The sequence below is a fragment of the Helianthus annuus genome, chromosome 2 (genome assembly GCF_002127325.2).
Source record: "Helianthus annuus cultivar XRQ/B chromosome 2, HanXRQr2.0-SUNRISE, whole genome shotgun sequence".
NCBI classification, from domain to species: domain Eukaryota; kingdom Viridiplantae; phylum Streptophyta; class Magnoliopsida; order Asterales; family Asteraceae; genus Helianthus; species Helianthus annuus.
The window spans coordinates 23,855,638-23,872,482 of record NC_035434.2 but is presented as its reverse complement, the minus strand read 5'-3'; the positions used below and the strand labels follow the sequence as shown (position 1 = coordinate 23,872,482).

The 16,845-nt window shown below is 41.2% G+C and overlaps 1 non-coding gene across 1 annotated transcript; it reads left to right on the top strand.

The window, feature by feature from the left end:
* The first annotated feature begins 9,597 nt into the window (after positions 1–9,597).
* LOC118489929 lies at positions 9,598–9,703 on the top strand. The gene has a single exon (XR_004887941.1). It is a non-coding gene; the product is annotated as a small nucleolar RNA R71 (small nucleolar RNA).
* The last annotated feature ends 7,142 nt before the right edge of the window (positions 9,704–16,845 follow it).

Sequence of the window (16,845 nt, the reverse complement as noted above, 5' to 3'; positions counted from 1 at the left end):
AATGATGTCCTAGAACCGTCCAATGATGAAAGATAGTGAAAAGACACTCAAAAACTGATTATATGATGGCAGTTACACTTTGGGGTCGCAGCTTCCACCGTAAATTACGGCTCCACCGTAATTTACGGTGGACATAATTCTTTTACGACATGAACAGCCTGTGTTACGGTGGAGAAGAAAACAAAATCCAGGTCCACCGTAAATTACGGTAGGACCGTAATTTACGGTGGTGAGCTTCCTTGACTTCTTTGTTGTGTCTCGTGTTCCACGCTCGACCCGTTCTTCACCAACGCCTCCAAAGCTGCGTTTACTCCATCTTTTAGCTCCTAAACTGCACCTGAAACATAAGCACCGTAGTTATCTAATTCAAGATAATTACACAATTAAGTGGAGGATTATTTCGTCTTTTAACATGCTTAAGGGTTGTCCAAAGGACCACCCGTCACATCCCCACACTTAACCGTTGCTTGTCCCAAGCAACTCATCCAAATGATTTCAAAACAAGTGATCAAATCAAACCAAGCAAAACATGCAATCTCTTTACCAACCCCTTTTTAACACCCAAGCAATGCACCCCTCTCAAATTCTCTCCTCTCGGCTACAAGTGAAAACTAGCAAAGATAAGCTAGACACACACTAGGCAAACGGGTGGTTGCACAATCATAAGCTTGTACCTGAATCGATCATTCTCCTAAAATGGGTCAAACATGAATGCAAATCAAAGGGACTTCAAGGTTGTAACGTGGCTAGGTGTATAGGTAGGAAATGGAATATATATGAGTAGCGAAAATTCGACCCGGTCTTTTTATTACAAACAAAAACAAACTAACAAACAACAAACTACTATATACAAGACAATTAAGTCCCCCCCCCTTTTTTTTCTTTTTCTCATTGCTTTTTTTTCTTTTTTTTTTCAAGCAACAACCATACGATAACGCATTAACCATATCTACTTCAAACTAGCAAAACTACTAATACTATCACTAATACTATAAGACCGGGTCAAATTTGGGTAAATTTTAGGTAAGTAGCTAGGGGAAACAAATGATAAGCTTTAAAGGCACAAACTGGGCAACTAAATGACCAAACCCCCGCCCCTCTCACTACCATGCTCATATATATACTTATGAGGTCCAACCCCCCAAGTCCCACACTCGCTCACACCAACGACGAGGCTACCTAATGCCCTTATCCTTTCTACATTCATGTTTAACTAAGGATTCAAATCGCATTCAAGCACAAGTTCTAACGCACCCCCACCCGTAGCCACTCTCATCAAAGACAATTATTTATGTACAAGTGTGGCTACAATTCTCACCAAGAACAAAAAAGGGATCAAGGGTTGCCGGTGCATCAACTTGGGGATAAATTAGGGCGTCAAGATTTCACATTATTTTGCTTGGCCTAAAATTTTTCAAAAATCTTCAAAAAATTCCCCCCATCCCCACACTTGGGATACATTGACCCCAATGTATGGCTTTGGGAGGCTTTGATCACTAACCCAATCAACATCCACAAAAGCTTTTTTTATCTCAAACCCCAAATTTCTTTTTGTATTTTTTTTCATTTTATATATATATATATTTTTTTTATGTTTTTCTTTTAAACACGACACCACCAACAACACCAACCCAACAATCAATCACATGATCAAACACCACCCATCCTCCCAACCATAACCAACATAAAATCAACAAATATGTACAAACTATACACAAGAGAGAATACCACCTGATTAATAGTAGCGCGGTCCCGGAGGTCCAAAGATGGATGACATCATATCATTCCACTCTCCAAATCCGAATGCGTCGCTGCTACTCCCCGCTTGTTGTTGTGCTCCCTCCTGTTGCCTTGGGTCAAGCCATTGAGAATGGTGGAGTGGTGGAGTCGGATATGAAATGCTACCATCATAAGGCGGCAACGAGGCATAGTCCACATGTTGTGGATCTTCAACAACCGGCCTTCCGGCATGCCAATCCGCATGCATCCGCCTCATTTGATCATCATGATATCTATTATTAGCATCCACCTCTCGAGAGTATGCGTGGGTACGGTTCCATGCCTCATTGCAATCGAAGCTATGTTTTAACTACCGCTCTATGCTTGCACTATTCCTCGTGTTTTGATCATACAACGTCCTCTCCGGCCCCGACCATGTATCAAAAATAGATGCCGGCGGACGTTGACTTTCGATCACCTCTTGCATTGAACCACTATAAGCCCACCCCGGCTCATAAGGTTGTTGCGCATAGTCGTAGAACATACCACCGTGACCTCCACCAAAACCCCCTAAACCAACATTTGCACCACCATGCGGCTCGTCCGCATAATCCTCGTCCCCACTCGGAACCATTTCTACATCACTCTCCGGCTCATCCGGCTCTCCCGGTAACAACTCTCTTGCATTCAACTTTAATGCCCTCCACCTTTGACCTTCAGATTTCAACTTATGATAACGTTCCGACTGAGTGTACGTCCAAACATTCCCCAACCTATCCAATGTAAACGGCTGGTGCCTTTTCGTCAAACCTCGGTCTTCGGATGTTAACGCTTTCTGTTGTTTCATCAAACCCGTAATTATGCGACAGTACGGGACGATGTCTCTTCCATATTTGTTCCGGCATATCCATAAGTGGTGCATGATAAGGTAGCGTATCGGGAAGCGTGGGGACCCATGCATCAACGAATAAAGAATGGGTATTTCTGGATACCTCACCTGTTCTTTGTCTCCCCTTCTTGGAATGACATTGAGAAGGCAGATTGTATGCAGCAATTTAGCTTCAATCTTCAAGTTCTTCCTGTATAGAATACCACTGTATCTACCAGGCAAAAACAATGCTGCCAACATGTCGTTCCATCTCACATGCTTTTCTGGTTTAAACAATAAGTCATCAAGTGTGGGCACCATGTATTCCCTAGATGGAAGACTGTCATACTTTCCAAGCTTCTTCAGTGTATCATACGACATCTCCACCGGTACCCCATGTACCATCCCGATCAACTTCATTTGTGATGGCTTGTTGAAATTGTGACATTTTAGCGTTGCCATCCACTCTTGTATCTCCGTCATGAACAGATTACTCTTGTCTTTGTCGAAACATTTAAGCGCCCCCTCCCAACCTAAAGCGCGAAACTTAGCAAACACCCCGAACTGACCAAATTGGGGCTCATCAACTTCTTTCTCACAAATAAACGCGGCTGCCTTGTTTTTCAACTTATTCATGCAATCATTGTAAAGTGTTGGCTGCCAAATCTCGGGTTGATCATCCAAAGACCCCGAGTTCCATACCGGCTTTTCACTCGGGTCTAACGCCATCTCTTCTTCGCCTTCACTTTCGCTTTCACTAACCCTACCCAGATATTGCCTCTTCTTTGATGGTTGCTCCTTTTGTTTTCCCTTGCCTTTTGATGAAGATGAGCTTGATCCCGCTTGTTCCTTTGTCTTTGCCATTTCCTACACACATGAAACAAGCAACAAAACAAACAACAAATTAAACCCTCTCTTCAAAATCATCCCCACACTTGCTTGTTATCATGGTTGTAGATGTTAGTGAACCAAAAGTGTATCAAGAATTTTTCAAAAATTGGGCATGATGTCTCTACAATGTAGAACATCCCAAAAGTTCACTACTTTAACCACATATCCTACATCTACAACCACAAACCACGTTCAATAATCAATTTCATAATCATCTCTTAACAACAAGCAAGTGGGCAAGAGCAAATAACCTAAATCACCTTACTTTTCACAATGTATCACCACAATATAACAAAATAAGCGTTCATACCTTGTTTCAAGATGGAAGAGTGCTTGTGAAACCAAAAATCCCAAAACCCCCAAATTATCTCAAACTAGGGTTTCGAATTTGGACCCCAAAATTGCGTTTTCTCTGAAATCTCTCCTCACAATCACAAAGCTTGTGAAAAATTAGTCAAGTTAGACCAAGATTCCACTTGATTTGGACAAAAATTGAAGGTTTTATGAAAGATGGAAGGTAGAAGAAGCTATGGAGGTTTGTGGGTCTTGAGAGAAGAAAGAGATGATGTAAAGTGAAAAAGAATGGGTGGATGGGGGAAATTTCACGTGACCAGGTTTGTTTTATTATATTTTTTATTTTTTTTTATTTATTACGGAACCCCAATCGACCGACACAACTTTTCTGCGTACCGTAATTTACGGTCTCATCGTAAATTACGGTGAGACCTGAACATCAATAATTTCACCGTAACACAGTAGAGTTGTACCGTAAAGCCTCAAGCATTCCAACCTCCACCGTAAATTACGGTATTACCGTAATTTATGGTAAACACTGAACCTCACATTTTTCACCGTAACTCGGGAGACTTTCACCGTAAAACCCAACCCATTTGAACAACCACCGTAAATTACGGCTACACCGTAATTTACGGTGAACGCTGGGCATCTTTCCTTTGTCAAAAATTGAGGTTTTATGTGAAAAATTTTTTTTTTAGATTTTTAACTTTTTCAATTTTTTATGCTTTTTAATTTTTTCAAAAACTTTGTAAAAATTACCCTACCCCCTCAAAAATCCCGTGTTGTCCTCAACACAATGTAAGAGCAATTCGTGAGCCGAACATCCCCACACTTGTTTCGAACACGGACTTCGAGGAACTATGGCAATTGTGCAAATATACAAAACCAAACCAAGACAAAACTACTATGTACACTACCACCAAACCTGGGCCTCTCATGGTTGTTCCTCATCGACCGGGCGTAAGATATAGCCCGCTTTGTCAAGCTCCAAGTTGTTGATGTCATTTCCCTCCAAGTACGGCTTCAAGCGGTGACCGTTCACCGTTTGTTGTTTCAATGTTTGCTCGTCTTGAATGTCTACATCACCAAATCGCCCAACTCTTCTAATAACATACGGACCCATCCATTTGCTTTTAAGCTTGCCCGCGAACATCTTCAATCGTGAGTTGTACAACCAAACTTTCTGCCCCACTTCGAACGTTTTCTTGCGCAATTTCGCATCATGTACTTTCTTTAGTTTATCCTTATAAGCCGATGCACATTCGTATGCCTCATCTCGAATCTCTTCTATCTCGCTCAATTGCAACTTCCTCAACTTACCCGCCTCATCGTAATCCGCGTTGACTGTCTTGATCGCCCAATGCGCCCGATGCGCCAACTCCATTGGCAAGTGACAACCCCTACCATACACCATCCGGTAAGGTGTTGTGCCAATCGGAGTCTTGTAGGCCGTACGGTACGCCCACAAAGCACCATCCAACTTGCTCGACCAATCCTTTCTATCCGTTCTTACCGTCTTCATGAGGATCGCCTTGATTTGACGGTTGGATACTTCGACTTGTCCACTCGTTTGCGGATGGTAAGGTGTGGCGACTCGGTGGTTCACGCTATACCTCTTCAATAATTTTCCGAAGTTGAAGTTCTTGAAATGTGAACCACCATCACTGATAATAACCCGCGGGATTCCAAAGCGAGAGAAGATATTGGATTGAACAAATTTACAAACAACCGAATGGTCGTTCGTTCGTGTTGCAATAGCCTCATTCCACTTCGAGACATAATCCACCGCCACAAGAATATAAAGAAAGCCATTCGAATTCGGAAACGGACCCATAAAATCTATTCCCCAAACATCAAATATCTCTACAACCAAGATTGGTTGTAGTGGCATCTCATCCCTCTTCGATATGCTACCCATCTTTTGGCAGTTTATACAATTCCGGGCGAACTCAATTGCATCCTTGAAAATAGTGGGCCAATAGAACCCACAAGAAAGTACCCAATAGCCCGTTTTATGCCCACTAAAATGACCCCCGCAAGCGGACGAATGGGCATGCGTTAAGATTTCCAACACTTCCGTCTCGGGCACACACCTCCGTATAACCTGATCCGGTCTGATCTTGAAGAGATCCGGCTCATCCCAAATGTATTGCTTTACTTGGACCATGAATTATTGTCGACGCTTTTTGGTCCAATGAGTTGGAATGGCACCCGTGGCTAAATAGTTGACATAATGCGCATACCATGGCGCAACGAAAGTGGACACGGCTAACAACTGCTCATCGGGGAAACTTTCATTAATCTCACTTACATCGTCGATCCCTTCTACCGGAATCCAAGACAAATGATCCGCTACTACATTCTCGCTTCCCTTCTTATCTCGGATCTCTAGATCAAACTCTTGTAATAATAAGACCCATCGAATCAATCGCGGCTTCGCATCCTTTTTCTCCATCAAATACCGAACTGCACTATGATCCGCATAAACCACTACCTTGCTTCCCCAAATATACGAGCGAAACTTATCCAAAGCATACACCACCGCTAGTAATTCCTTCTCGGTTGTGGTGTAGTTAAGTTGCGCTTCGGATAAAGTTTTCCTTGCATAGTAAATAACCACCGGTTTCTTGTCAACCCGTTGACCCAAAACTGCACCAATAGTGGTGTCGCTTGCATCACACATTATCTCGAACGGCTTTGACCAATCGGGTGGTTGCAAGATAGGCGCCTTGACCAAGCGTTCCTTCAAAACAGTGAAAGCTTGCATACACTCGTTAGTAAAATCAAACGGGGCATCTTTTAATAACAAATTACATAAGGGTTTGGTGATAACACTAAAACCCTTTATGAAACGTCGATAAAAACCCGCGTGTCCCAAGAATGACCTTACACCCTTAACATTTTTAGGAGGTGGCAAAGATGATATTACCCGTATCTTTGCCTTATCCACCTCCATCCCCCTTTCCGAAATCACATGCCCGAACACAATGCCCTCTTGCACCATGAAATGACTTTTCTCCCAACTTAGCACTAAATTTTTCTCAACGCACCTTTTCAAAACCTTTTGCAATTCATTGAGACAATTATCAAAAGTAGTGCCAAAAATGGAGAAATCATCCATGAATACTTCGAGCGACTCTCCAACCATGTCCGAGAAAATACTCATCATACATCGTTGGAACGTTGCCGGAGCATTACACAAGCCAAATGGCATTCGCCTAAACGCAAAGGTGCCATATGGACATGTGAAGGTGGTCTTGTGTTGGTCATCCTGGTGTATGGCGATTTGATTATAACTCGAATACCCATCTAAGAAGCAATAATATTTTTGACCCGACAATTTTTCAATAATTTGGTCAATGAAAGGTAGCGGGAAATGGTCCTTAGAAGTGGCGGCATTCAGTTTTCGGTAGTCAATACACACCCGCCACCCGGTAACCGGTCGGGTGGCAATTTGTTCACCACTTTCATCCTTGACTACTTGAATGCCGGCCTTCTTAGGCACAACTTGGGTAGGACTCACCCAAGCGCTATCCGAAATCGGATAGATGATTCTCGCATCCAACCATTTAATTACCTCCTTTTTAACTACCTCCCTTAGGTTCGGGTTCAACCGCCTTTGAGCTTCTCGTGTCGGTTTGGCATCTTCGGTCGTGATGATTTTATGCATGACAATGGATGGACTAATTCCTTTGAGATCGGCAATCGTCCATCCAATAGCACCCTTGTTCGCTTTTAAAACCTCCATCAATGCTTGCTCTTGTGCCAACTCCAAATTAGAGGCAATAATGACCGGTAAAGTGTCATTATCCCCTAAAAATACATACTTCAAATGGCTAGGCAAGTCCTTGAGCTCCAACTTTGGTGGTTCCTCCAATGATGGTTTTATACCCGAATTGATCTCTACCGGTAGACCCTCGAATTGGTGGGTCCATGGTGGTCTACCTTCCTTCATTGCCATAGCATCTTGTGCTTCCTCTTCAACCCGTAGTGCATAAGCATGTACCTGTTCAGAAAAGTCACATAGGCAAATATCCAAACCATCCTCCTCATACTCATGTGGGTTGCATCCATCTACTATGTCTGCCATAAAACACTCATCAACAACATTAGCATTAGAATTGTTAGTAAAAACATTCAAATGCATTTTTCGATTTCCAAACGCCATATCAACTGTACCAAATCTACAATCAATAATAGCATGTGCGGTGCTTAAAAATGGCCGACCCAAAATTATATTTTGTTGTTGTTTAGGGTCCGCCGATGAGTAATCCAAAACTAAGAAGTCCACCGGGTAATAAAACTCATCAATTTTCACGATAACAGTTTGAACCATACCCCGAGGCAACTTATGAGACAAATCGGCCAAAACAACCGTCGTCTCCACCCTTGCTAATGGACCAAAGTCATATTGGTCGTATAAGCCCCCCGGTAAAATGCTAACTCCGGCTCCGAGATCTAGCAACGCCTTAGCCATTTGAAAATTACCAACTTGCACATTAATCAATGGCGTGCCCGGATCTTGGAGCTTAGGAGGAAGCTCCCCATTCAACACCGCACTTACTTGCCCGGTCAAATCCACCCGCTTAGGCACTTTCTTTTTGTTTTGCCTTTTTTGTGTACATAATTCTTTTAAGAATTTTGCATAAGCGGGGACTTGTTTTATTGCATCGAGGAGTGGGAGATTTATTTTTACTTGTTTGAACATATCCCACATCTCCTCTTTTTGAGGACCTCTCGACACAATAAAATTTTTCTTTCCCGGGTCAAGTAGGGCCGATGGAAATGGAACTTGACTCGGTTCACCCTCAACTTTTTCATTCTTTTCACTTTCACCCAAACCCGGTTTTTTAACAATTGTTTCTTTTGGTTTAACCGGTGAAAGTTCATCATCACTTTCAATTCCCGTGATATCCTCAACCACCCCCTCAACCAATTCGGATGACAAATTGGCTTTAAATTCTTTCCCACTTCTTAAAACACTAACTTGATTAATATTAACATTACCTCGTGACGAACTATGTGAAGGGTTTACCTTAGTGTCGCTTGGAAGTTGACCCTTTCCTTTCTTCAATTCCGCCACATCGGTTGCTAATTGACCCATTTGGGTTGTTAGTGATTGGATGCTTTTATCACGAACCTCATCTTTTTGCATTCGCACTTCGTCTAGTTGGTTCCGTTTTTGCATCTCCATTTGCATGCTCTTTAGCATCTCCATCACCTCGTTTCCACCCGAAGACCCCCCTTGTTCTTGACCCGTTTGGTATTGCTTTTGATAACCTTGGTTATTTCCGCCTCGGTACCCACCTTGGTTATTGTAAGATGGCCGTGAACCAAAATTACCTTGGCTACCTTGAAAATTTGGGTTCGCTTGATTTGAAGGGTTCCCATATCTAAAGTTCGGATGGTTCCTCAATCCGGGGTGGTTGGTATTAGAATTCATGTTGTTGTAGTTCCTACCACCTCCTCCTTGACCTTGACCTTGAACCGCATGGACTTCCTCGTATTGCCCGTCCAACATCCCTTGGCAATTTTCAGCCGCATGACCTATTTCATTACACAAAGCACAAACATTATATATTTGGTTAGTGGTTTGAACATTACCATCATCTATGGCGTGCACTTCCGGTCGGGTAGTGGTCGGTCGGGCTCTTCTTGAAGCTTGAGCTTTCCTCTTTGACGTAGTTGCCATGCTTTCCAAAAACTCCCAATCTTCATTCTCATAGTTTGTTCCAAAAGTCCCACCGGTAATGGACATCAAATCACGTGCGTCTTCGGCACTCAACCCCTCATGAAAGGCATTCATTAACTCCCACAATTCGATTCCATGGTGAGGGCAATTCTTTATCATCATATTGAATCGTTCGAACGCTTCATGGAACATCTCACCATGTTGTTGTTGGAAGCTCCTCAACCCCTTTCTAGCATCATTGGTCTTTTGGGCGGTATAGAACTCGTCTAAGAAAGTTTGTTGCATTTCCCCCCAAGTGTAAATAGATGCCGAAGGCAAAGTGTAGAACCACTTCTTTGCCTTATCCTCCAAAGAAAACTGAAATAAGACCAACTTGACTTCATCGGCCGAAAAACCTTGACTCCCAAAAGTGTTGCAAATTGAGTCATAGGCCTCTAAATGGAAATACGGCTCCTCCGTTGCTAACCCTTTGTACTTCGGTAAACATTGCAACGAGTTTGTTCTTACTTCAAAAGTTCTCCCTTGGTTGTTGTGAGGGATAACCACCGGTGAAGGGTTTTGAGTAATGATTGGCCTGAAATGTGCCTCTATTCCCCTAAGATGCCTTCTTGGAACACCCAATCGACCCCTTGGACGAATAGGACCCATTGGTCTTGGTATAGGCCCTTGTGGTGCAATTGGTTGTTGGGGCATCGGTGGGTATTGAATCGGCCTTTGAAATTGTGGTTGTACATGTTGTGGCCGAACTTGTTGCAATGGAATAGGTTGTTGTATTGGTGGCCCTTGTGGTCTTGGTCGAATGTGTTGTGGTATAATTTGTTGTTGTGGCATTCCACCAACACTTGCCATCCCTTGAGATTGACTTTGCAAATACCCAAACTCCCCTTGATCACCATAACCTCCATAACCGTACCCATCATCTTCATAACCCTCATAATCTTCAAATCCCTCATCATAACCATCTCCTTGAATTCCCGAGGTCTGCCCAAATGGGATGGTCGAATACTGGAAGCCCGATTGTTGTTGTTGTGGTCTAAAAGATGAAGTAGTATGCACGATAGTTGAATTGGGTGCAATTGTGAAAGTGGATGATGATTGACCCGTAGTTGGGGGAAAGAAGTGAGATAATGGTGGGATTGTGGTGGATGGATTGTAGGTGATGGTAGGCTCAGTTTGAGTGTGATTGGTTGGGTGACATTGGATGGTGTAAATTCAGCGGTGGTATTAGGTAATGTAGTGTTTGGTGATGGTTGGGTGGAAGTAGGCATAAAGGATGAGGATGATTGACTGGTTGTAGGTGGAATTTGAGAATCAGCCATGATGTTTCTCGGTGTGATGGGTGAAGTGGGTGAACCAATGATTTTGTTTTCTCGCACTAAAACTCGATTTTGTCTTAGCGTTCTTTCAATTTCCGGATCAAACGATAGCGGTGATGACCTGTGAGAGCCTCTAGTATGCATACACCTGAAGTACCTGCACACTAAACACAACCAACGTAAACCCGAAAATAACAAAACTATTAAACTAACACACGTTGCGCACTACTCCCCGGCAACGGCGCCAAAATTTGACGTGATGTCGTGGGTCACGCAAATTTAATCCCCAAACAACTATAGATAGTGGTAGTAGGGTATCGAACTCAGGGAGTATGTGGAAGATGTGCTGATTGTATAGCTTTGTATTTAAACTAATATTAGACTAACTTGCAGAAATTAAAATTCGAGAGTTTGGTTTGTTGATTTGGAAAACTAAATTAAAAACTAATTCAAATCAAGATTGGTTGTAAAACAAATTAGGGGAGAACAATGATCACCTTAGGTTTCAGTTTCTTTAAACAATTGTGTGTAATTCTAACTAGAAAGAGTTACATAGACATAACTCGTGTATAGATGATTGAAGTGATAAAAGGGGACAAAGTACTCGGATTATATAAACGCGAGGTTGTTTCCCGATGACCAATTAATCAATAACCAACCCTAACCCTTCCCGTGATATCTCGGTTGCCAACGGCACCAAGAACGTACGATTAAGACTAGAAATTGCAATATTGATTAACAAACTACAAACAATCAAACATACACCCTGACATTCAAGCAACGCAAGTTGTCATTCTAGAAATGCAGAAATTAAACACACAAAGGTTCAAGAAACATTCACCTAAGATGATCACCGAAGAGTTTAGCCGGACATGGCTCGGTGAATCATCATCAACATCAAACTATTGTTCATACGAATCAAAAGCACAAACCGAATGATTGAAATTGTTCAAAACCAAGCAAGTTCTCCAAAAATCGCCCCAATGATGTCCTAGAACCGTCCAATGATGAAAGATAGTGAAAAGACACTCAAAAACTGATTATATGATGGCAGTTACACTTTGGGGTCGCAGCTTCCACCGTAAATTACGGCTCCACCGTAATTTACGGTGGACATAATTCTTTTACGGCATGAATAGCCTGTGTTACGGTGGAGAAGAAAACAAAATCCAGGTCCACCGTAAATTACGGTAGGACCGTAATTTACGGTGGTGAGCTTCCTTGACTTCTTTGTTGTGTCTCGTGTTCCACGCTCGACCCGTTCTTCACCAACGCCTCCAAAGCTGCGTTTACTCCATCTTTTAGCTCCTAAACTGCACCTGAAACATAAGCACCGTAGTTATCTAATTCAAGATAATTACACAATTAAGTGGAGGATTATTTCGTCTTTTAACATGCTTAAGGGTTGTCTAAAGGACCACCCGTCAGTCTGATTTCGCTTTTGTGAGCATTAGGTGATTTCGCTCATAACAACACTTAGAGTCTGATTTCGCTTATAAGACCCATTTTTGTATAAAAATCATGTTTTGAGCGTTTAGTCCATTTCGTACGTGATCGAGTGTTTGAAACTCAGTCTGTGTTAAAAGTTTTTCGATAAAAACAACCTGTTAATCAAAAAGTTAAACATTTTCGAAATTTGTTACTAAAAATGGAACATCAAGATTTTTATAACTTGTTTGCGGGAAGCGATTTGACGACTATGGAGAGTCCAGCGAGTATAGTTCAGAACGTTAACATGGAGAATGAGTTAGGGACGATGCAAAAGCCACCGAAGCTTATGAGTTTGGATGAATGCGCGGGTTGGTCAGGACGTTTCAAAAACTGGGTGCAAGCCAATCACTTCAAATGTTGGATGAAAATAGAGGCGAAGTATGTACCACCAGTTAACGGTATGGAATTGGAAAAGGGCATCGGGAGTTTGACGGAAACTGAACAGATTGACTTCAAGGCTGAAAAGAAAATGGTGAGCATTCTGCAACAGGCCATCAAGGAAGATATTCTCGTTTTACTGCAACATGAAGATAATTCTCAGTCAATGTGGCAAGCTTTGAAGCTGAAATTCCAAGGCAGTGTATCGATGATTAAGAGCAAGAAAGTGTTGGTGCATATTTGTGACAACAGCTTAGATTTGGTCTTTGCATATCTTGTAATTAGTTAAACGATAAACAGTTAGCGGGTTTAGCTTTGTAATAGTGAAATAATAGAGTTTGGGCTAAACTAAACCCAGTTTGGGTCTAGGGAACGAATTGGGCTTGCCCAAGTAGTAAACCCTTGGGCTAAACTAAACCCAGTTTGGGTTTAGGGTTGTTAGGGTTTTGGATTGATTGTAATTCGTGAGATTGATAATCAATAGAAAACCCAGATTGAAAGTGAATTGTTGTTTCTGTTTCCACACGATTTCTGCTTATTCTGGTCAAGAGGATTCCGCACTCTTGATCGGATTGACAATTCTGTGAAGATCCATATACATCAAGGGGACCTACAATTGGTATCAGAGCCTTAGGCTCTTGAAAAGGCTCGGTTCAGAATTGTGATTGGCAGAAACCTGAAGAATTTCGAAAATTGTGAAAGTGAAAAATTAGGGTTTTTGATTTTATTGAGTTTTGATATATTTCTGCGAATTTGTGGCTGTTTTGATCTTATTGTGTTCTTAGTTTTGCTAATTTGCAGGTTTTCAGGATTGTTAGGGTTGTTTGGTTGACAAATTCGGCTGAACATATTTGAAGATTCGAAGATTGTTCTTCGTGTTCTTCATAATTTTCGAAAAATTGGACTGATTTTGGTGTTTTGATTTTGCAGGAAACTGATACGAAATCTGCTGAATTTTGTGAAGATTGAATTTCCAAAATTGCAGCCCAGCGAAATTATCTGGTTCAGTGAATTTAACTGACCTGCGTACTTGTCAGCGAACTTAAAATCCAAAGGCGACTTTGGTAACCATAAATTTTCCATAGCGAAAATATTACGGTTTTCGGCGACTTTACAAGTCGGCGACTTTACCAGCGAAATTCACTGATCAGTGAACTTGAACATCTCAGCAAACTAGACCAACATAATTAACAGTTTGGCCAGCGAAATTAAACAAACCCAGCGAAATTACCAGCATAATTAAGAGGGTGGAATATTTTCTGGCAAGCGTCGAGAACATTTCAGTGTTTTGAAAATAGAAATTGATCCGTACCTCGTTTGACAGAACCGTTTGCGCCGTTAGATTCCTTGCATTTTTAGGACAAAAAAAAATATTGGATTCGTCTTTTCGAGACGATTCTAAAGGTATAATTTGGTAAAAACAGTTTTCGGAAAAATATTGTACAGTTTTATCACTGCGGTTATGGTAGAACGTGTCTTTAAGATGGTTAAAATGGATTGGCCAAAGTTGGGAAACGTCAATGAATATTCTGACTGGAAAGACAAGTTTGAGTTAGTTGTGAAAAGTGAGGATGCAAGGATGTGGACTTGTATGATAGATGGATTTGTTGCTCCTACACGTCATGTTGAGGAAGAGTGAAAATGATTTCTTATGACATGATGGATGAATCTGAGAAACTTATGATTAATGCTGAGAAGAAAGCTTTAGCAGTGATCAAGATGTCCTTGCCTGAGGGAATTAAACATACCACCAAGCACTGTGGGACTTCTTATGAGCTGTGGGAAGCTTTAGAGAAACGTTATCAGAGTTCATCAAGACAGAGTGTAGGAGGTCGTCCTTTAGATGAAGAAGCAGATGCTGTGAAAGAAGGAAAGAAGGAGGCAGAAGTTTCAAAGGGCTTGACTGATGTGAATGGACTAACAACAGAAGTGAAGGTATCATCAGAATCTGTAAGTCATACATGTCATAATTGCACTGAACTACAGGGTGAAGTTGACAGACTATCGGAGCAAAACAACATTCTGTTAGCTGATTTGGAAAACCGAAAAGAGTTAAATGTTCTTTTGATTAAAAGAGAGTCAAACTGTTTAGAAAAACTCAAATCAAACGAACTAGAAATTAGCAGTTTAACAAGCAAAGTCAATGAACTGTTACAGGTCATTGATTTGGCTCGTGAAACTATGAAAGAAAAGACTAACGAGCTTTCAGAAAAGTGCACCGAATTGGTTGATGCACAAGCCAAAATTGTAGAACTTCAGGGGAAGTTACATAATTTTGGGAATTCTTCGTTAGTCAGAACTCAAATTCTAAAAGGTTTAAAAAGGAGTAATGATAAAACAGGGGTGGGGTTTACTAAAGCTTCATCTTCTGAAAATGAAGACTACTCATTTTTGCCAACTGAAGATGAGCTAACTGATTTTGTAACCACTGCACATGTTGTGGATCCGATAGCTGTGGACTTGCCAAGTAGTCCAGTTTCTTTGAAAGAATCGGTTGGGTCAAACAGTACACCTCATAAAGTGGATGAGGATACTGAAGACAAAAAGACCAACACATTTAAAAAGGGATCTACCTCAAAGACTCCAGCTAAGAAGTCTTTGAAAAGGAGATCGTGCTTCCGGTGTCACATAAAGGGACATGTAGCTAGCTGTTGTCCTAACAAAAATGGTGAAGCACAAATGAGTGATAAACAGAGAGGGAAATTACCAGAGAAGAGTGGTGATAGTGAGGAGAAAGGTTCAAATTCTCCAAAGAAATCTGCTCCTAAGCAACCACAAAATGTTGCTGTTGGTGTAGATAAGGCTGAAAAAGGAACTCCACAAGTTCCTTGTTTTCAAAGAAATCAACCAAGATTTCAGCCTAGATCTCCACCAGGCAGTTATCAGAGACCTAGAAGCAGTTCACCTAGAATGAACAATTTTAATGGAAATACAAGTAATTTCAGAAGTCAAGGTCAATATCAAAATCGATACCAAAATAATGGTGGTCGAACTTTTTATAACAATGGCTTTAGAAATTACAACTATAATGCTTCTTGGAATCAAAATTCAAGGTTTCAAAATCAAAATTTCCAAAGGTCAAATTGTCCAAATGTATATAGGAACCCTCAGGACCAAAGACCTAGTGGAAATCAAAATCAAATTCCATCAACAGGTCTGAGATCCAAGACTCCAGTTAGGAGTAATGGATATTGGATGGATGTTCCAGTGGTTGGTGAATTTGGACGACCCAAGACTATTAAGGCTTGGGTCCCCCAATCTAACTAATTTCTTAAGTTGGTGTGTGCAGGAGCTGCTAAGGAGGATTATCAACTTATGTTGATAGTGGCTGCTTCAGGCACATGACGGGGGTGTGAGATTGATGATTTATATATATATTAAATGATTTAATTTGAAGTTCAAAGTGTTGAGTCGACACAGAAGATAACCTGGCAGATCTTTATACTAAAGCATTTGACAGGGCTCGCTTTGAACACTTAGTCGAACTCAACGGGATGAGGAATCCTGAATAACTGGTTTTTCATAAGAATTTTGTAAATAGTTTACTGCTTTTCATAAAAATCAAAAACATAAAAAAAATTGAAAAATCAAAAACATAAAAAAAAATAGAAAATCAAAAAATGAGATTTCACTGTGTGAAAAAGAAGAAGTGATAGTACATCGGCAAGTTAGACTGTCACACTGAAATTGAACCTAAATTGCTTAAGTGTGATAGCAGCTTCATTATATGATGTACCAGTAGGCAAAAAGCATGAAATAATCAACTTACCAATGTGATATAAACCTAAATGAACTGAATATGAGTGGGGAACACATCAGTGGTGTATGGTTTAATGACTTTAATTCTTGCGTTGATAGATTGCAAAAATCTAAAGTTTTGGGTCTTTATACAGTTATTTCTTCTAGGGATATCTTGGATGTCTGTCTGTTCAGAACTAAAATTGTACATGACCCCAGGAAAGAAAGTCACTTGAAATTAGCTCATTTCTATTTTAATGTCTGTATGTGTCCCGATACACACAATTTTGATCTGATTCTGAAATCTTCTCTGAAAAAAGTCGTGTACCTCATCTGCTGCATCCAGATATATGCTGACCTGGAGGTGCTAGGCAACGACAGCTTCTGCTGCATCCAGATACATGCTGACCTAGTTGTACGTTGTCGCGCTATAGATCTAATACACCCGGAAGAGG